Here is a 22,706-nt window from a genome sequence, read left to right on the forward strand (position 1 = left end):
TAAAACTGTAAATAACATGAGACCCTATAGCTTGATTTTCTTTTTCATCTTAGCTAAAGACTTAGTATATGCTCTGACCATAACTTTTATAGCTATGAAACAAGAAATTTAATTTTCTCTCTTCACAAATTTCTTCTGCATGGACAGAGCTTTTTTTTATTATTTTAAATGTAGAGCTTATCTTATGCACTTTTTGCCCTTCCTTATTTTTTAAATTAATTTTTAATTTACATATGACAACAGAATACATTACAATTCTCATTACACATATAGAGCACAATTTATCATATTTCTGTATACAAAGTATATTCACACATATTCATGTCTTTATGCATGTACTTTGGAAAATAAAGTCCATCACATTCCACCATCTTTTCTAACTCCATGCCCCCTCCCTTCCCTTCTCACTCCTCTGCCCTATCTAGAGTTCATCTATTTCTCCCTTACTCCCCCTCCCTACCCCACTAAGAGTCAACCTCCTTATATCAGATAAAACATTTGGCATTTGGTTTTGATTTGGTTTTGATGTTGGCTAATTTCACTTAGCATGATAGTCTCCAATTCCATCCATTTACCTGCAAATGCCATGTTTTTTTCTCTTTTATTGCTGAGTAATATTCCATTGTGTATATATGTCACATTTTTTATCCATTCATCTATGCCCTTCCTTAGTAAGTCAAGAACTTTTGATTTTTTTTTTTTTACTTCAAAGAAGCATTTTGTGGTTTCCCTGACATATCCCCGGTTGCCAACCTCATGACTAGTGCATTTCAGGACCATTCTTAAGCAAAATAAGAGTTCCTGAACACAGGTTTTGTGATACTAGTGGCAGACAGTTGAGCTGATAACCAAGAGATTATTCACTGACAAAGGAGTGGGGAGTGCATACAGTTTGCATACTTTGGACAAAGGGATGATTCACATCTGGCACAGAGTGGGATAGCATGATAATTTATCATGCCACTCAGAACTGAACACAATTTAAAATTTATGAAATGATTTTTTCTTGAAATTTCCATGTAATATTATCAGATAATGGGTAACTGAACTCAACAAAAGCAAAACCCACAGATAATGGAAAGACATTGTACTTTCTTTCATAAATTGTATTGATTTAAGCATTTAAGAATGTATTCTTGTATCATTTTTAAGGTTTCAGAATGAAATCACCTTCAGTGCTATGCAGTCAAGTTTCTCTAAGATCAGATGTTTTGTCCGCAACATTAGTTTTATGTTTTATAGATTTTTTTTCAAAGTTCCTCTTGTACCTTTAATCTTTTTTTTTTTTTTTTTTTTTTTTTACATTAAAACAACAATGATAACAAAACATTCAGCAGTTCTTGGCATTCTCTGGGCTGATTCATGTATGTCTAGCCTTTCTCACAATGCCTACTGTGTGTGTAAACACCTATCTCAATCTCATTTCTACAAATCCCAAATTTGCCTCCAATGAAAATCAAATTGCCTTTCAGAACATGGCTATTTTAGTCCATTTAGGGTGCTATGACAGAATGCCACACACTGGGTGGCCTACAAACAAGGGAATTTTATTTCTCCTAGTCCAAAAATCAAGGGATAACCATTATGTGTCTGGTGAGGACCCACTTCGTGCTTCAAGTCATCTTTCCATCAAATCCTTATGTGGGTTCAGGGGTGGGAGACTTCTATGAAAACTCATAACAGGGTACTAATAGCATGAAAACTCCACCTTGATAACCGAGCCCCCTCCAAAAACCCCACTTCCAAATTCCATCACATTGGGGATGATATTTAGCATATGAATTTTGAGGGAATGCACAGATTCAGTAAAAACTATAGCTGGATAGTCACCTTCACTAATTTTCTCAAGTAGATTTATGTCTCTTCATCAGTCTCTAATAAACCAATATCACAACACTTCTTTTAATTAATTGCAGTGTCTTTTTCATGAGTTTATTTTCCTTTCTGGTTTAAGCTGTTTAAGGCTGATCAACAATCTTTTTTTTTTTTTTTTTTACTTTTCTGAATCATTTTTTTAAAATCTGTTTCAACCAAATATAAAGTCTGATAAAGTAGGCAATTAATAAGATATTATACTATGTAAATGAATTTTAAGTAGTGTTAGGTAAGTTGATAGGACTTCAAGATTAGTGGTCTTGCAAAGTTATTTAGCACCTTTCATTTTTTTCTTTTCTAACAAAATCAAGTGAGTCCACCAAGAGGCTAACCTGGTTTACAGAGTACATGTGACATCTCCAATCTCCAGGTTGCACAATTTGGTGGATGTTAGTTAAATCATCTAATTTTTTTTTTAAATTCATTCTTTTTTTAGAGAGAGAGAGAGAGAGAGAGAAGAGAATTTTAATATTTATTTTTTAGTTTTTGGTGGACACAACATCTTTGTTTGTATGTGGTGTTGAGGATCGAACCCGGGCCGCACGCATGCCAGGCGAGCGCGCTACTGCTTGAGCCACATCCCCAGCCCCTCATCTAATATTTTTAAAGAAGGATCAGGCAACATAAAATTTCTAAGGAGGAAAAGTTAGGTGAATTTTCAATAAAGATTGACATATATATATATATATATATATATATATATATATATATATGTAATTGTATTTTATATATTAGTTAATTAATAACTTATTAAACTTGCTAAGTCATGTTTTGTTGGTTTAAACATAACTTTTTTCCTACTATTTTTGGCTTTTAAAACTATTTAAAGATTACTATGTGTAGATACGGTTGCAGGCAAGACATGCCAAATATTTCTGAGATAAAAATTACCTTCATATTATTGCTATTAGGAGGAAAAATAGGCTATCAGGGTCTGCTAAGAGCACTGTAGAAGGATGATGAGCCCACCATGTTAAGACATTCTTAATTCTCAGTGAATTGAAATCAGCTCTGGTTTCTCTGATCAGTATTCATGACAGCATATTATGGTCACCAAAGAACTATCTTAGCTCCAATTGTAACTATGTCAAAAACATTAAGTTGCCACTGAAACTAATTGCAAGTTTTATAAATATAAGATTAACTCATTATACTGTCATCATCTTACAATGAGTGTGTTTTGTGATGTGTCCTTCTTGACAAGCTTAAGAACTTGAATTCAGACTGTTTTTTAAATTTCCTAGTAGGAGACTAGCCCTTTAAAGTTGACAAGAACATGTCAATATCTTATTTACTTTGATGTATGTATTTCACTATATTCTAGTTTATTGAGATATATATATATATAATATATATATATATATATATATTATATATATATATATATTTGAATTTATATACTTACATATATTACGTAACATGGACTTAGATATAAATGCACAGATATTGCATAAATTCACACTACATATGCAATGTCTATCTGTAACTTTTGAGGATGCCCTAGAAATACCAAGTTTACTACTTCTGAAAATTACTTATTATGACCAAGATATTTTAACCTTTAGATGTGTTTAAATCTAAACCTCAATTAGACAGGAGATGATCTCTACATTTTTCAGCTCTGACTTTTCAGTACCTTCAACAGAATACAGTACAAGCTTAATGTCAGGAAGCCATGAATGAATTATGGGTTTGTTTGAGCTATCACAAGGCAGGGAGGTTGCTTTTCTCAGAACTGTCGGTAAAATTCCACGATTAGAGACTGGAGACTGCTCAGATTATGCTGATATCCTGCCCATTGGCTCAGACAGCTTTAGTTTCAAATGCAGCAGCTCAGAAGTAGAGGAGGTGGGCGTAACCTGCTAACACCCAATGTAGAAGATGTCTTTGCCATGTTCTTCCTGTGTTTTCCTCAGGAAGTCTTTCACTGGGAATACCATTGGTGTTCCTACCTATTTAAATAAAGTTCAAGGGATCCATTTTTGGTTAGATCTAGTCTCCCTCAGAGTTGGATCACCCCACTTTGCCCCTGCTTTTCACTTATTTCTGTATCTTGTCTTTATTTCTTAAATTTCTCATACCTTTCATATTTCCAATCTGACTCACTACCCTGGTTCAGGGAAACTGAGTAAAATCACGCAGTGGCATGACAGTTTAATAAACAACTGTTGAACAAAGGTTGAGAAAAGCAATGGCTATGTTGTGGTGTAAGCTAATCAATAAAATCAGAGTGTAAGTTATCCGTTATAGATTAGTAAAAAAAAAAAATATATATATATATATATAGATATGATAAGTGACATAAGACAAGAACTGTCATAGGCCTAAGAATCCATTTTGCTGCCTTCTATAAAACAAACTGTTATAGGAGCTGTTTCTGAGAAACTGAAATGAAAGCTGATTTCTTATAATATATTGTTTTCTGTACTTTGTACCTCACAAAATGTACTTAAACCAGAATATGGTGGTCTTAGTGACCCAAGACTTTGAAGTAGATTCTCAACCCCGATAACACCTGTCAAATTCAGGATATGGTTGTCTAACACCTGCTTGGATCCAAGATGAGGTTAACTGAGTTGCAAAGCTGACGACTTTTTTCAAGCCTCTGTGATTGGCTTGCTTGCATGATGCTAAGGAAAGCCCCTGACTTGTGGTTTTCATCTTTAAGTTCCCAGGATACAGGCCAGGAAGTTGCTGTCCTCCCACAGAGCTTGAGTCTCTACAGGTGGGTGACAGTCCCTGGACAGGTAAATAAAGCTCTCTTTGATTTGAATTCAGACTTAGAGTGTTTTTTAAAGTGACTGCCCATAACAGTTAGATACCTCTGCAAGGACATTGGAGGGAAGAATTATTAATTTTATTATTAATTTAGTTAGAAATACCATGTTTGAATTTTTAGACAGTGCATTTACTAATATGATATTGTGGCTCAGTGGCAGAGCGCTTGCCTCGCACTTGTGAGGCCCTGGGTTCAATCCTTGGCACCACAATAAATAAATAAATAAATAAATAAATAAATAAACAAACAAAATAAAGATTTTTTTTTCATTTTTTTAAGTTGTAGTTGGACACAATGCCTTTATTTTATTTATTTATTTTTATGTGGTTCTGAGAGTTGAACCCAGCAGCTTGCTTGTAGCAGGCAGGCGAGCGCTCCACTGCTGAGCCACAACCCCAGCCCCAAAATAAAGATATTTTTTAAAAAATTTAAAAAGAAAAAGAAAAAGAGGGGGAAGTATGGGAGGTAAATGAGTTGAAAGGAGAAAGTAAAGAAGAAAGAAGAGATGGGACAGAGAACGTGAAAGAGGGCAAAAAGGGAGAGACAGGAATGGAAGGGGCTTGAAAGAAATGAACAGAACAGGAAGAAATGAAAAACAGGGAAGCAGGGTCCTTCCCTCAGTGTTAACTACATCATTTTTTATTGAAATATGCATGTGTATTGAACAGAAGAGAAAAAGAGTACAAAAGAGAAAGGAAAAGAGAAGGTAATTGGAAAAAAATGCTCTAGTCAATAAATGGCATTATAATAATTATTTCTCCATACGGAAAAATAAAATTAGACTGCGATTTTTCACACCTCATACACAAAAGATAGATTCCAGATGGAGTAAACATCTAAATGACTAGAAAGAAACTTTCAAACTTAAAAGCACCTCTAGAAAAATAATTTACAGCCTTAGAGTAGGTAAAATTTCTTTGAAAAACAAATACACATATACATTCATAGGGGAAAAAAAAAACTATTTCATCACAGTCAAACAAAAAAATCAAAATCTCCATGGAACAAATTATCATAAATATTTTTTAAACTCAAGTACCAGGCATAATTTTAACATCTATAAAAGACAACAAATTTAGATCATTGGTTAGTTTTGGTACTTATAAATCAATATGAAATAAATAATTTTTAATATACAGAGGGAAGCAGAAGACAAAATCAAATAAAGACAGAAAAATACTGCATTACCAGCACTCAGAAAAAATACAAAGAGAATGATGATATACAATTTCACATATCTCAAATGTGAAAAAAAAACAGCTGTCCAATCATATCAAAATAATAAGCATTTAAAATAACTAGAAATCTCATCCACTTCTGTTGGAAATACTAACTAGAGAGTGATCTGTAAATATCCAGTAAAGCTCAAAATATATGCACCCTACAACATGATAATTCTATCCCTAAGTATATGCTTCAATGAAATTATTATATACATGTATGTGTAAGTGAGCAAGTACACACATACAAGACTTTTAGTAAAGCATTTCCAATAATAAAAATAAGTACCTATCAAGAGGAGAATGAATTACTGCAATGTAGTATCATCCTTTTCTAAATCAAAATAAATGAGCTAGATTATTTATAACACATGGAGAAATCTCAGTATAATATTGATAGATAGTTGCAGAGGATGTATAACCAAGCGTGTGTATGTATGTGTGTGTGTGTGTATACATATACATACATATATATGTGTATACGTATAAAAACATACATGTTTATACAGAAGCATCACATAAAAGGACACTTGCAGAGGCCATGCGAAGTCCAAGGACCATGTCACACATGAGAACATCAAGCAAGATATTTATTGTCAATAACAGGAGGTATACCAACAAGGCTGTCCCTTTGTGGGTCCTCACAGAGCAGCTTTATAGCCCATAAGAGGACTCTCATAAGCTGCTTAGGAGTTTAAGCTGGGGTGGGTTCCATCTTTTAGCAGTCACGTTTCTTATGGGAAGTTAAGCAGCATTGCCTCAGAATGGAAACTTTGGAACCTCTAGATAGAATGGTTCCTGACCTAAAATGGCAAATCTGATGCCATTATTGATCTGATACCAATCTTGATTTGCTGCCAATATTCTTCCCTTTTGTTTTTATAGATAACGGGAGTAGGGATGATGGTCTTTCTTCTGTAGACTCTTCCTGCTGGTTAGGGGCAAAGAACCTCATTCCTGTAAAGTGGGTCAGGGAGGGCTTTAGTTGGAGGCAAAGTCTCTGGAGTCAGAGGAGTTGACCACCGTGAGACGTAGGTCTGGGTCTTGGGCTTCAGGGACTGGGAGTCCTTGTTGTAGCCTCCTCTGACTGAGAAGAGTCTTCTTAGGATTCAGCTTTGGAGGGTTAAAAGTCGAGATTTTGGAGATGTGCAAAGACACAGATCCTGTGGGGATTGCCATATAGTGAGATGGTTCACACAGTTTGAAATGGGAGCTATGGATCCAGTTTGGAATGTCCTCAAATTTGGCCGCGAAGGGGGTAGTTAAGATCACCTTGAGTACTCCCTTCCATTTTGAGGTTAGTGAGGGAGAGGGGGTGTCATGGGGAGAGAAGAGGTCTCCTGGAGTCATAGGAGAGCATGAGGCCTTAGGATTAGGCAGCAGCTGACCAGCATAGGCCCATAGCAAATTTCTGAGATAGTGTAAAAGAGGGTCATTAGATTAGGTGGGGGGGGGGGTGCTTGGGAGCTAGAGTAGGAGGGAGCATGGGGCCACCGTACATTAGCTCAAATAAGGAAATATTTAGGAGTTTTCTTGGTAGGGCCCTAACCCTAAGTAGAGCTAGAGGGAGGAGTTTAAGCCAGTCTAAATGTAATTCTATTGATAGTTTAGTCAAGGTTGATTGTAGTATTTGATTGGTTCCTTCAACCTTTCTAGATGACTGAGAATGGTAGGGAATGTGAATATGCCAAGGAAGGTTTAGGGCCTTTTTGGAGAAGAACAGAGATTAAAGGTTTGAAATCCCTGAGGCTCTGAGGGGAAAGGGGGTATTGGGGTCATTAAAAAAAACAGCAAGCTGGGTGCCATGGCACACCCCTGTAATCCCAGCAGCTCAGGAGGCTGAGGCAGGAGGATTGTGAGTTCAAAGCCACCCTCCGCAAAAAAAAAAAGTGAGGTGCTAAGCAATTCAGTGACACCCGGTCTCTAAATAAAATAAGGCTGAGGATGTGGCTCAGTGATAGAGTGCCCCTGATTTCAATCCCCAATACCCCAAACAAACAAACAAACAAAAAGAATAGCAGGTATTCTACAAAGTAAGTACAAAATGGATTTCAGTCTTACAAACTGTTTTCTTTTGTTCAAGAAGATTGCTAAGATAAAATTTAAATATGACAAGTGTTGTCACTGTTACTAGTTCTTATAGTTTAGGAGTACTTATTGTGTAGTTGTGTATACTTTTAAAATTTAAGCTGTCATTTAAATACACTCTTGCCCCAAGACTACAATGCTAGAATCAATAGCAGAGCTAGAATCCCAAACAAGATTTTTTTTCTAATTCTAAAACCCATGGTCATAATACACCATTCTGTCTCAACTAGATTTATTGCAAAAATTTGTTAAATAATCAAAGAGATTTCTCCTACTCCTTTTTTTCCCTTTCAGTTTACTACAGCCTTTTTAAAAAAAAAAAAAAAAAAAAAAAAAAAAAAAAAAAAAAACATGTGCCCCCCTTGATTTTTTAAATTTATTTACTCATTCTAATTTGTTGTACATGATATCAGAATGCATTTAAATTCATAGTACACATATAGAGCACAATTGTTCTTGTCTCTGGTTGTACACAAAGTAGAGTCACAACATTCGTGTCTTCTTTTAAAAAATAAAAGTCCATCTTTTACTGATATAGGTTAGGATGTTTTAGGGGGACAAAATCCAGTACTTCAGCTGAATTCTCCAAACTTAGGCAGCAGTTGAAAAGTTCTACCTGGCCTGAGGATGACTGAAAGTCAAAGATGTGTCTGAAAACCTCAATGAGAAGCAGGTTGAAGTCTGAGAGGCACAGGACCCTGGTTTTGAAAAGGCACACCTGTCTTCCATCCTCCACTACCGAATGTAACTTCAGAGTACAGCAAAGCACGGGGAGGGTCTCTGTCCATGAAGACAGCTCCAGAAGAGAGGGGCTGGGGCAGGTGAGCTGGAGGTGAGCTCAGATCCTCCACATGAGAAGCACCTTTCAGGGCCACAGGGACTCAGGTGTCCAACCCTGCGGCAGCCTCCTCACTCACACTACCCACACTTTCATGCTTCCCAGGCTCCCACTTTGTCCCTGCCTCTGAGACCCGAACACTGATGGGGAAGCTAGGGACAGAGACATTTCCTGGGGACAACGTCAGGGCCCCAGGTGATAGTCCTTGGTTTGGGCCGCACAGCACAAAGCAAATGATGGTGACTTCTTCTGGCTCTTATTTTTCAAACTAACTTATAAAACCAAAAGCCTGGTGTGAAGCAGAGAGAAGGTGATGCGACCACGGAGAGGCTCCAGCTGGGGGGCTCCTAAAGCCACAGCTTGGGCTTGACCACCTCCGGGGAGGGAGGCTGCGGTGGGAGAGCCCGAGGGCAGCTTTCGAATTCCAGGCGTTATCCTAACCCCTTATCACCCAAGGTCCAGGGATGTTGCTTGTGGGTCTGTGCTGTCTCTGTCCTTGCTCCCCTGCCCTGAGACAGGGCTGCCTGTCAGTTTTGGGGACTGATCATACATGAAGTTCTGTCAGGATGTGAGTTAGCTGCACTGGAATCCAAACTCACATCCTGCAAGTCCCCGGACAATGTTGAAAGCTGAAATCCAGGCTGCAGCCGTCAGGGGGTCCCACTGTTGGAGCTATCCAGACCATATTTGAATGTCCCTGGTGTGTACCAGCCACAGCTGGGTCCTAGATGCGCTATGGGAGTGGATGGCACAGAGCCTGTGGCCTGCACAGCTGTGCCTGTCCTTTCAGGTTCTATGGAGTGGTCTTGGGCGTCCTGGGCTTCTCCTGCTTCTGCTGCAATTCGCACTGCGAATCTCTAGCTTCCCCTTTTAGTTGCTGAACGGATTCTAGGAGTTTCTCCTTTTCATCAAGTTCACTTTCCAGAAAGGTATTTCTTTCAATGGCTCCATTCAAGCGCTGCTCAACGTCTTCCAGAGACAAGATCCTGGCTCATTTTGCTCTTTCCACATCATCTTTTGCTTGCTCCAGCTCCCTGGTGTATTTCTGCAGCTGATCTTTAATGAATTCTCTAAGGTGTGATGTGTCAGTAGCCTTTAGAATGCTACTTCTCAAACTTCTCCTTAATGGTTTCCAGTTCAAAACCAAGGTGGTTGTTTCTGACAAAAGTTCTCTGTTCCTGGTTTTGTTCTGTGAAGCTGCCTCTCCAATTGGGTTCTGATTTTTGGTTTCCCTCTTGGAATTCTCTAAGTTCCTCCTGTGTAGTCTCTACCTTCTGCTTGTAGGTCATTGCCAAATATTTTCTAGTACCTTGCTTCTTCCTCCTCAGAGCCGAAAGTCTTTCCTGAGTCTTCCATTGTGAAAACAGGGAAGAGATCACTCTTCCTGTAGCATGGTCTTGAGCTCAGGTTCCAAAGACGAGGTGGAAGGGGTCATAGCCAGCACAGCCTGGGTCCTTGGCTCTGCCTACGCTAGTATTTTTTAGTTGTGAAACCTTATATTTCCAAGTGCTTTCATTTGGGCATCTGTTTCAGCAGATAGAAATAAACACATGACTGTATTTCTTTCTTCTCCTTCTCCTCCTCCTCCTCCTTCTTCTTCTTTGAGAACTTTCGTGAAGAAACTGAGATCTTTTTCATTGACTCTGTCTATAAATGCTTCTACCTAGAGGAGGTATTAGTTAAATAATCACTTAACTAATAAAAATATCCAGTCATTTAGTGACTCAATGTGCCTTGTGTACTATCTGATATTGGACGTGACCTCTGGTACTTGTCTCAGGAACTGTATATTTTAATGTCAGAGTGTATTCATTCTTTCCTAATAAATATTCTCTACTTCTTCCTTTTAGAAAGAGAACCCTCTTTCAGGCTGAAGGTCCATCTTGTAGGCTCCTATGCAGCCAAGCTGGCCTTGCCACCAGGCCCTGGTCAATGGGGAGAACCCAGGGGTATTGGTAGCACATTCTGTGTGGCTTCCTCAACAGGTAAACAACTACTCTCATTTTCCCCTTTTTCTCTTCTATTATCTAAAAATGATGAAACTGGCTCTTTTCTCTGAGATAGAATTCATGTCTTGAGGATTATAAAGCCACCTTGTCAACTCTGGACAATTTATTTATATGTGAGAGAATCAACTTCTAGCTTATTTCAGTCATTGTGCTCTTGCAACTCTTTATGATAGCAGGCCTTATCAAGTTTAGCTTGTCCCCTAATTTAAATAATTAATATTGACACTTAGATATGGCAGAAGAGTAACTGATACTCAGATTGAAGACTTTGCCTGTGATCAAACAGGGAAGGGACAGAGTGGAGTGTATTGTAGTGTTTGACAACAAAGCCTGGACCTTTATGTTGTTGTCCCAGGAAGGGGAAAGTCTGACCCAAAGGGTCATAAATACACCAATGTAATTGCAAAATGTTAGCCTCAAAGTGACTGCTGATTTAAAACCTAGTACCCATGGAAACCCCAATTATGAAATATTTGTTTGTTTTATATTTGTTTTGAAAGGTCTCAGACACAGTTTTAGGAAGAACTCCAGCGGCAGGTTTGGTGATTAAATCTAGTTTGTAGGTGATGAGGAGAATAAATTCTCCTCTCAGTCGTTCCATCACATTCACCCTGACAAGAAGCATAATATATTTTGTTACTCTAATGGGAAGTTAGTTCAAGAAGTTGCAGTTGTATTTCCTCTTTCCCAGTCTATGGCACATAAAGTATCAGCAGTGTATTAGGAAAGAGACTGATAGAATCGTTTTAATTTTCTCCGTGTCCTAATGAGGTAAGTATCAGACAGTAGAAGAGTTCACTAGCTTATGACCCAAACAATACCGACTACAGAATGTTTCCACATGGAGGTAAAAATATAATAAATCTAGGCCAGAAGAGCTATTTGGTTACCAAGCAGTGAATTGGAACCAAGGCAGCAATTCTCAGGAAAAGTATTTTGTTCTCGCAGCTGATTCAATTAAAATAAAACACATGAAAACATTAAATTCTCCTTTCCTGGGTGCCAGAGTTGTAGGAAGACTAAAGAGATACTTAACATGGGCAATATTTCAGTCATAAAAACTAATCTGCTTTGTTAGCAATGTGTTCAGGGAAAAATTCAAATGCACCAAGTACATTAGAGTGGCCCAGATGCACAGAAGTTTCCAGAAGCACAATACACACAGAAACTTTCATTAGAAGGAGATTTCCTTTCTGTCAAAACTGCTATCATCAAATAAAAACAACAAAATATTTGAGAGGAAACTGGACTGTTAAGAAGGAAAACAGACACTTCTCTTTGCCAAGAAATATTGTTTACAAAGATGCTAAGCAAAATTAAAATTACTGTTTAAATTCTAATTCCTATTTTGAAAATTATATCTGAATAGGTGTGTGTGTGTGTGTGTGTGTGTGTGTGTGTGTGTGTGTGTGTGTGTGTATGAATACATCTATGAAAACTGGGGCTGTCTGGGCATATGGGAACTCTATATCAGAGAGCAATTTCACTACAAGTTTTATTAAATGTCCTTTGTTAGAATTCTGAATATTTCTGTAAGATATAATGTTGAGGTTAGGAAGAACTAACAGGAAATAGAGTGTGAACTCTTTTTTAACAGTAATTGAAATAAAACTAACTGCACATTTTCAAAATGTGCAATTAAATAATGCACGATGTATGTAAGGACCTGTGAAGCCATCAATGTGATTAATGTACTGACTATCATAATACCTAGCCTTCTTGCACCTCTATAGTGTCTCATTTCTGCATCTCTGCTCTAACCTTCAGGCAGCCAGTAATCTGCTCTCTATCTATGTAAATTACTTCATATTTCCTATAATTTAATATTAACTGGAATTATTAGTTATGTTTTCTTTTTGGTACCAAGCTAAATATATAACATTGCATATTCTCAGCAGTTTATTGCTGAGGTTTGTGTTTTGCCAGTTTGTTGATCTACTAAGCCTTAATTAACATTTTTATTAATACTTAGCTTCTGGGTTATTAAACATAAAGTGGTTATGAACAGACATGTCTAGATCTTTGTTTTAGACACACGTTTTCATTTCTTCTGTGTAACTGACATGGAAAGAAGCACTGAGACAGTTCAGGAGTAGGAGATCAGCCAACCTTTAGTTAGTAATTTGAGAAGCGATTGAGAACTGACATAGGTGTTAAAATCCATAGACATTTATAACAGTTATATGAAAATTATTACATATGTTCAAATGAATTAAATCAATGGAAGGTGCAAAAAAGATTCAATTTGAGCTCCTAGAAATGTAAATGATGTGTAAAATGAAAGCACTGATGAGATTAATGATATATTAGACATTATAAATGAAAAGATGAATAAACTTGAAGACAAAGGAAAAGAAATATGGAAAATGTAACACATCTAGAAATAATAATTAAATTAAAAGAAAATGAAAGAGCATGAACTAATTATGGGAAAACTTCAACAGTGTGAGCCGTGAAAGAGACCCGAAAAAAAGTCTCTTCAGTAAAAGCTGTGGTCTGTAGTAAAGGAATATCTAGCCCTTCTTCCAGATAACCCATAAAATACTCAAAGGTAGCTATAAAGTTGCAAAAATATTCACTTATTAAATTATGTTCCCAGTGTTATCAAATTTAAGGCATAAAACCTTTACAAGTAAATTACTCATCTGTTCTTTTTTTTTTCTTTTTCTTTTTTAGGTTAAAAAGCTTTGACAATGATTTGGTGGTTTGTTAGTATTGCTTGTTTAACATATGTCTAAGAAATTAACACAATGCATGACATGGAAACAGTGATCTAAATAAAATCACCAAAGTTTAACAAATATATAAAATTTATTTATTTAGTTTTAAATTGCTATAAATTTCTTTTCTTTTTTTTTTAAAGAGAGAGTGAGAGAGGAGGGAGAGAGAGAGAGAGAGAGAGAGAGAGAGAGAGAGAATTTTTAATATTTATTTTCTAGTTCTCGGCGGACACAACATCTTTGTTGGTATGTGGTGCTGAGGATCGAACCCGGGCCGCACGCATGCCAGGCGAGCGCGCTACCGCTTGAGCCACATCCCCAGCCCACTATAAATTTCTTTAGAATATAGATATCAATCATTATTTAACCGATTTCCCCAAACATTGAAACTCATTACAGATTTTATCAATAATGGTATGCAAGGTTTTTTTTTTTTTTCCAATTATGTTCCTTAAAAATGAATAGTCCTTGATAGGTCAAAGAAAAAAATTTCCTGTCTTTATTTTTCCAACTTGCAACATGAGTCAGTTGCACACTATGTTTCTACAGAGCTTCTGTGAATTGTCAGAAGCAAGTCCATATAATGTGCCTTGTGTTAACATCTAGTAAGCCCCCTTCTCATCTAGGGGGGTGTCCAGTTGGTTTTAATCTTGCTAAGATGATTTAATGTGAATCCAGTCTGTAGTTCTGGCAGAGAAAAGAGAAAATTCATACAGTAACAATTTGGGGTGCCTTAGCATGACTGTCATAACACTTATTCAGTAAAATAACCCCACAGACTCTGAGGGGATGGGCTCAAGGGAGCCTCTCAAGTAGTTGTGAGTGCAGCAGTGCAGGATGTCTCTCTGATGTAGACACTCTTCCTAGGAAAAGGGAGAGAAAATAGCAGCAACCAAAGAATAATATCCACCACAAAAACCTGATCGTGAGAGGTTGTGGATATTCTTCAAATTCTTTAAAAGTGTTTTATCTGGGGGGAAAATTAGGGAATATTTAGAAAATATACAGCAAAGGTCAAATTTTAAAGGAATAAAAGATAGTATGAGAATTATAAAATATACATATATTATATACCAAATGCTTTTTTCAACTAATACTTCATAAGATTTGATGACAATGTTAAGAAGAGTAATTTCAATGGAAGGAAACAAATAAAAGGAATATAAATGCCTTTTTTCCCCCCTTGACTGGCAAGTGGAACATGGCATAATTCATCAGGAGAGCCACTTTTACAATTCTTATAAATGAGTTTTATGATGATAGCAAATCAGAGATATATGAGAAATATTATAATCTGAATCAAAATAATTTTACCATTAACGTCTGGTGTAGTTTACTGATAACTTAAATTTATTGTGCTGTAAGCTCATAGAGATGAGAAACATATGCCAGTCAATAAACATTATGAAGAGTAAAAGAAAAACTTAGAAGTCACTAGAGAATAGTTCTTTAACTGTTTTCTTGGAGTGGCTATAAAACTCAATGTAATGAATCATTTAAGGGCAGAGAAAGAATATAAACGGAAAGGCATTATATTTTACCCAACAGCACCTTGAGAAGACCTAGCATGAATTTTTTTTAATAATAAGATTATTATTACATTGAAAGTTTACAGAGTAGGGACAAGCCTGAAGATACTGAATTATAGGAAGAAAACTGATGAGAAATAGCTAAGGGAATCAGAAGAGTGACAACAGTAATTGGATTGCTCTCATTGGCTATAAAATTAGAAGACACTTTGAAAGGGTAATAAACATATGAATTATGGTTTGAGAGATTCAGACTGGAAGTTATAACACATACAGAAAAAAAGGACCTTGAGGTGAATATTAATCAAAATTGATCAAAGTTTTCTGGCATGCTTTTCCTTTTCTCTTATCAAAAAAAATTTCATTTATAACTTTATGCTAAAATTTATGCCAGAGATTTAATCTGGTCAAATTCCATCTATGCTTCCTTATGGTGCTTCTATCAGTTTCCCAAATAGAAAGACAAAGAAAACAGAACATCAAAAACTGCTCTGTTTTTTTATAATAAATATTTAATACTGATAATTGCATTTTGAAAAACAGGTGTAACAATATATGTTTGAGTGTGGGCTGCTACACTTTATCAATTTGTTAAAGCAATTCAGTAATCTTTGTTTCTTATTTTTTCCATCTCTGAAAATGATTTTAAATTATTACTATATTCCCACCTTCTTTTTGAGTGGGTAATTCTAAGTAAAACTTGCTCTTAACACCTACATTAGTTGCTTATCCACAGCTTCCTTTGTGTCATGGCTTCAAAAAGTTGTGTGAGTGCACTCATGTATGACTTTCTTGGGTTAGGATCATGAAAGAATGCAGTTATCTGATTACAGGCTGGTCTGAAAATCTCCACAAAATGGTTGTCACTGGGCAATATTACAATAAGTACTCAATTTTTATAACATATTTAAACCTCAAATCTGAGGAGATCACCCTCAAAATCCCCAAATGCTTATTTGTGTTCTACATATTTCTCACCTGCATCATTGATGAGCAGGAAAATAGATGAAGAATTTCATGATGTTATTTTATTGTAGGGATAGACATCCTCTGTGAGTTACACAAGTTTTTGGTAGAATATAGTAAAAGTGTCACATGACAAATATTTATAAGATTTTTCTTTATTTGAGGCCAAGGGGTATAAGGGTCGGAAAACATAACATCATAAATATTGTAGTAGGACAACATCATAAGTATTGTATTAGGAAAACAACACTGATATAGTGTAGTAAAAAGACTACAAGTGACCCCAGTGATGTCTGAGTAAACCTGGACAATTGGTTCACTCAGTGAGAATGTTCTGTGGTTTACAGCTGATGGTTCTAACCTCAGATACCTGTGAATTCCTCAGTAATGCTTCATGCCCAACATCACCCAGTGACGTAAGAAGTTCTTCTCTCACCTTTGTGAGGACTCTGTCATAGAATATTGGTTCCCATCATGAATGATCATCTGAGAGTAACCAATATTGTGCTCATGTAGCTCAACTAGGATCTAGTTTAGTGTCTCATACTCTGTCATAATCAAATCTCTTTCATGGAGAAAAAAAAAAAAGAACAGAAGGAGGGGCAGACAAATTGTAGGAGATCTGAACTATCAGTATTTTATTAGCATACTGTGAACTCTTCCATTTAAACTATGAACAAGTGGTACTGCCCTTGAGGGTTAACAAATAACATTACCCAGAGATTTTGAAATCAACGGAACTTGGTGAACTATGGCTTTCTACAAACTTGAGCCATATACTTTTACAATGGAGTCTGTCATGTTGATCTCCATGTCATTCAATATGGTTCTTCAAAGGAAGGACATTTATTGTCCCCATTTAGGCAATAAAGCTAACTCATTTTCTTAAGTTTGTAAGCAAATATTTTAGAAAGAATAATTATCTCAAGAACTTTTCTAGGGGAAAAAGGATAAATACAAATTTAAAAAAAGTTTCCTTCTAGAGATATACATCACCATTTTTTGAGATAACCAATTAAACCACAGCCAAATACTTTATTAATTTGTTCAATATTCACCATTGCACCATTACTTGATTTCTTCTAGGTAATAATAATAGAAGAATAAAAACATAATCGATGAAGTCATGGGGTTTACATTTTATATTTGGAAGCAGGTATTGAATAAAAGAAATGACAACAGTATGCAAGAATTTGGTTAACTTTAATTACTAAGGAGAAAAATTTGGATAGAAGCATAAAACTTATTAATGTAGGAATGAATGTCCAAATTTAGAGAAAGAGGGGAGGATATGGCCCACTGAAAATATGACATTTTGCATAAAGAAACAAAATCAGTGAAGGCATAGGCCATACAGATATCAGGACGGGACATTTCAGACAGAAAATAGAAATCCAAGCAGGAAAAGAAGAAAGCCTGGGCTAAAACAACAAGGAAAACAAAAGCAATGTAAAAGAGATTTGAGTTTTGTACATACTTTAAAATGCAGCCCAAACAGATCAAGCACAGAGTACGAACAAAATACAGCAGTCAGAAACAGCATCAAATTTATTCGGCCTCCATATCAAGAAAAAACTGAAGTGTTGTCAACCAATAGAAGAAATATTGAGAAAGAAGCAGGTTATAAGAGATATCAGATACTATCAACAAGAACAAATTTTCAGGATTAAAGAATGTTCAAGAAAGAATGTAGAGAAATTGGAACAGTAGAATGGACTATGTCTTTGGGGATTTTTACTATAAAAGAAAAGAAAAGGCTAGAACCAAAACTAGAAATTGGAAGGAGGTTTAGGTTGTGCTTTGTTATCTTCTAGAATGGGAGATATAACTGACAGTGTGTTTGCAAACATAATGTTCTGCAGATAGTTAAAAATGATAATGTAGATAACAAGTGGAAAAACTTCTGGAACACCATGCCTAATTCAGTTTTTGGAATAAGAAAACTGCCATGATATATATTCAAGATATTAATTATAGAGTTTATAGTACATACTTATAAAATTATTATAATTTATTATAGTATTTTATCTTTTAGTATTCATCATAATTACAGTTTAGTGTAACTTCCACAAAAATTTGAATAATAATATTAATGTTCAAAAAGTAGCTTTGTATTAAAATAAAATTAGCAGTAAATTCAAAGAAGCTAGAAAATTTTCAGAATCTATTCATTGCCCTATTATGTTTTATTTAGGAAGCAACTGCAGACTAAATAACTTTGAATGGCCAATTATCCACCTAAAACCTTCCTATGTTCTGACTTAGAAAGCAAAATCAAAAATGAGAAGTTTATTGACTAAAAGATCTCCATATTTGGATTCATAGGACCTACTTAATGTCATAAATCAGGCAGATTAAGCCTGATTATGTATTATGTAGTAATAACATAAATTATGAGTGTCTTGTTACAAAATTAGTTTATCCCTTACTGTCATAATATATGATTTGTGAGTTGACAATGGCTATTTTACCTGTTGCAGTCACTTGGAGCAGGTTACCTGGGATGCATCCAGAACATGTTTCCACAATCACACTGAAGAAACTGGAACAATGTTTCATATTATCAATTCAGTGACCTCTTCCTGGAAGCAATACTCCAAAGAAAATCGAAATGTTCAAATGTTGAGCAAGTGTGTATTTCTCCACCTAATATGCCAGCTTGGGTTTTATAAAGCTCCTGTAATGAATAACAAACCCATGCTCTTATCAGATAGAAGAACCCATCTAATAAATGGATTACAATAATCTATTTAACAAAAATTTGTATTTCTTGGCAAGTTTCTCTCAACTCTCTCTCTCCATTAGCACCTAGGTAGTGCTGGGATGCTAAGTATATAAAATTTGTTGGCAGAGTCTTGGGAATTTAATGAATTTTTTGGAATATCTAAGTTTTATGAAAATCTTTCTTTAGGTTTGGATCTGATTCTATTTATTATGTGACATCAGTAAATGGAGTGATGCACAGTGGCATTAGATAGGGCTACACGAAAAGCTAATGCAACACTTAGCAATTTAAAAGATCATACACTTATTATCTCATAATTTATGTTTGTACAAGTCTGGAATGTCTTATCAGAGCCCTCTGCATCGGGGTCTCTGATAAACCTGCAGTGGAGTGATGACTGAAGCTGTGGTAAATGAAGACTCATATGGGGGAAAGGCCCGATGATAAGCTCATACGTGTGGGCTTGGGTATAATTATATTCCTCAAAAGCTATTCTTTAACCGTTCTCTGGCAAGGGACCAAAGATGTCTCTCAGTTCCCTACCACTAAAATCTCATCAGATTGCTTTCTCAGGGCAAGTGCATGAGAAGAATAACAAAGGGAGGGACAGACACACAGAAAGAGAGAGAAAGAGAGATCAATTAAAAATCTGTCTTCAGTAACCTAACCTTGAAAGTGATACCACCTTATTTTATCATCTTCTATTTGTTAAAAGCACTGCATGAAGTCCAGAACATACATAAGGCTAAAGGATGATAAGGGCTTGGATACCTGGAGATGGACATTGAGAGTCATTTTAGAAGACTATGTGTGACTGCAGGTATGGCTCAGTGGGTACGGCGTGTATGCTTATCATGCATGAGACCCCAAGTTCCATCTCCAGAACGAAAAAGAAGAAAAAGAAAAGCCTATCTACCAGAGGGACCATTAAAGTCTTCACAGATTTTATTATTCAAAGAAGTTTATTCTTTTAGGTCACTTGAGCAAACCAAGACAATAAAGGAGAGTGGGAAGGTTGTCCTGGATAATTAAAATATTAAAAGCCAGAAACAATTTTAATTGATTTTTAAACATTACTAGGTATATTCATAGAAAAATCATTTTAGTTTTTAATAGGGTAGAAAGACAAAAATCAATATCATAGTCTTAAAAACTAACATTTTCCTCTGTGTAACCCAATTTTAGATTAATACTTAAAATTAACTGCTTATACTTAGTAAGACAATATGGTGATTCCAATCTAATGCAAACTTGTGGCTGGTCTAAGAAATATGAATAATTGGTGGGATTGTAAATTAGTATAACTACTATAGAAATTAGTATGAAGGTTTTTCAAAGGCTAGGCATGGAACCATCATATGACCCAGTTATACCATTACTTAATACTTACCCTAAAGAATTAATCATACAGTGGAGATACATGCATACCCATGTTTGTAGCAGCATAATTCACAATAGCCCAACTATGGAACCAGCTTAGGTATCCATCAATGAACAAATTAATAAAGAAAATGTGGTATATACACACAATGGAATTTATTCAGCCATAAAGAAAAGTAAAATTATGTTATTTGCAGGAAAATAAATAAAACTTGAGAACATTATGTTAAGTGAAATAAGCCAAACTCTGGTCATATATTTTCTCTCATATTTTGAAGCAAGGGAGGTAAAAGGAAAAGAAAGTTGGGGAAGATTTTATGAAAAATGAAGGGAGATTAGTAGAATAGAGGGAGATGGGGAGGGAGGGTGTAAATGCTGGGGAATGATATTGGCCAAATTCTATTACCATATTGTGTGCATGTACAAATATGTAACAACAAGTCACACCATTATGTACAACTATAATGCACCAATAAAATAATGTGTAACTATAATTCACCAATAGAAAAGTATAAATACCAATTATGCTTCTACATTATCATTAATGACAGTGCAAGAATTTTGCATTTTTTTAAAGAAATTTCCAGTGAAAGTAAAATGCAAAATGTTACCTGAGACAAGATTAGGTCATCTCTGGGTGCAGTGGCTCTGGAGGCTGAGGCAGGAGCATTGCAAGTTCAAAGACAGTCTCAGCAATAGTGACGCTAGGCAACTTATGAGACCCTGTCTGTAAATAAAATGCAAAATAGGGCTGGGGATGTGGCTCAGTGATCAAGTGGCCCTGAGTTCAATACACAGTACCCCCCCAAAAAAAGAACTAGATTTTCATAATTAGATCTATGAAAAAAATGGATTAATATACATTGATATAATCCTGTTTTGTAGCAACTCTCTTATCTACTAGTATATTTTTTCATCTAGAAAATATTTATTGAGCACTTAGTAAAAACAGTGATCTTGGTTTAAAATTATAGTAGTGACAACGCTAAGCTTTGATTAGTAGTACTGTGTTTATTAAGACAAGAAAATGAAAATAAATAAAGATAAATTTGTTGATAAATTTTGAAGAATGTCTTGATATTGAAAATCCATATGCTATGGAAATGAACAGCAGAATCACTTCCAATTCTAACCTAATTATAATATCAATAAAGCTTCAAGGGCTGTGTCAGAGATAAAGGTCAAGGAGGACTATGGTGGAGAGTAAAGAAATAGATATTGCCCAACTCAGCAGTCTCCTTTGATCTGTATTGTCTTAATTGTATTTTTATGTCAAAATGAAATACTACCATTTTATTCACCACAAAGTTGTTTTCTTATACTCCAGAGACTAATAGCAAACATATTACATTAGTACTTTGATTCATTTCTACTCACACATTTGAAATTAAGTAACACTAAATGTAAAACATCTGGTAATTTTTAAGATATGATATAATAAAGGTTAGACTTTAGTTCAAACTTCTGAATTTAACTAATACTCTAATTCCAAACATTTTTGGAGTTGCCAATATACCAACATTTATGAGTTGTCAATACCTCTAAAGGTATTTTGTTCTTCTCAACTTCAGTCACTTCAGTGATCATTTATCTTTTCATGAAAAAATATCTAGAGAAACATAATTAGCTGTTGGCAATTGATCCCTTTCTGTTCTCAATGAGAACATGGGTCAACAGTTCATTCCCTGTGAAGTATAATTTTTTTTTCAAGCAGCAGTCCATAACCGTTTCTGCTGTTTCTTTGGCCTCAGCATATTGTTTAACCTTGAGGTTAGCTGTTGAGAGTCAGCATCAATGTGTAAATGCTCTGTTTTGCAATTCAGAGGTGATATAAAAATATCTTGCTTTGCAGATTGCATTAAATTTTAGTGAAAATGAAAATGTTGTTTTACATATCTATCCCTGGAGCTCTATGAAGGATCTCATTGGATTCTATTATTTATTGCTACAATCAGACAATCATGAAGGCAGATGGTGCAGCTTTTAACCAAAGAATCATAATACCATAAAAATCTGGTCAACATACAAGTTTTTATATCATGTGCAGGTGGGGAGGAAAAGTAGTACCTCTGAAACATCTAAGTAGATATCAATAAATATTGAGAGACTACATAACTAAGTGAGATGATTCATGCAATTAACATCGGAGGCACTGCTCTTAGGAAAGAAGGCATTTGCAATTCACTGCAGGTGAAACTCACCTCTGACTTTCCAAAGGCCAAAGGAAAAACTATGATCTGCAAATTCCCTTTCTTTGTCTCAAGGGAAAATTTTTTAAATACTTTAATTGGAATTCCTTATTTCTTTTGGTGGGAACAACAGATAATTGCAAACATAGCCAGAAAAGTTTCAACTGTTACAGAACCAGTTTTTGATAAATGACCAAAAGACTCTGTGGACATAGCAAGGACATTCTTAGAGCTACAGGAGTTGCTCTGAAGAAGGCAACCTGGGTAACATCCAGAAGCTGCATTTATCAGAGGTGTTGAACCTGCTTCGGTGTCAGCATCTTTGTTAATCAGGGCACAGAGGGTAATGGGAGAAAGTGGCATTCCATGGTCAGGATTTTAGGGAGTA

At 35.6% G+C, this 22,706-nt stretch overlaps 1 pseudogene; it reads right to left on the minus strand.

Moving 5' to 3' along the window:
• Positions 1-9,247: 9,247 nt before the first annotated feature.
• Positions 9,248-10,156, minus strand: LOC113178731 (nuclear distribution protein nudE homolog 1 pseudogene; annotated as a pseudogene).
• Between the last annotated feature and the right edge of the window lie 12,550 nt (positions 10,157-22,706).

Source organism: Urocitellus parryii, chromosome 2, assembly GCF_045843805.1.
Source record: "Urocitellus parryii isolate mUroPar1 chromosome 2, mUroPar1.hap1, whole genome shotgun sequence".
Classification (NCBI taxonomy): Eukaryota; Metazoa; Chordata; class Mammalia; order Rodentia; family Sciuridae; genus Urocitellus; species Urocitellus parryii.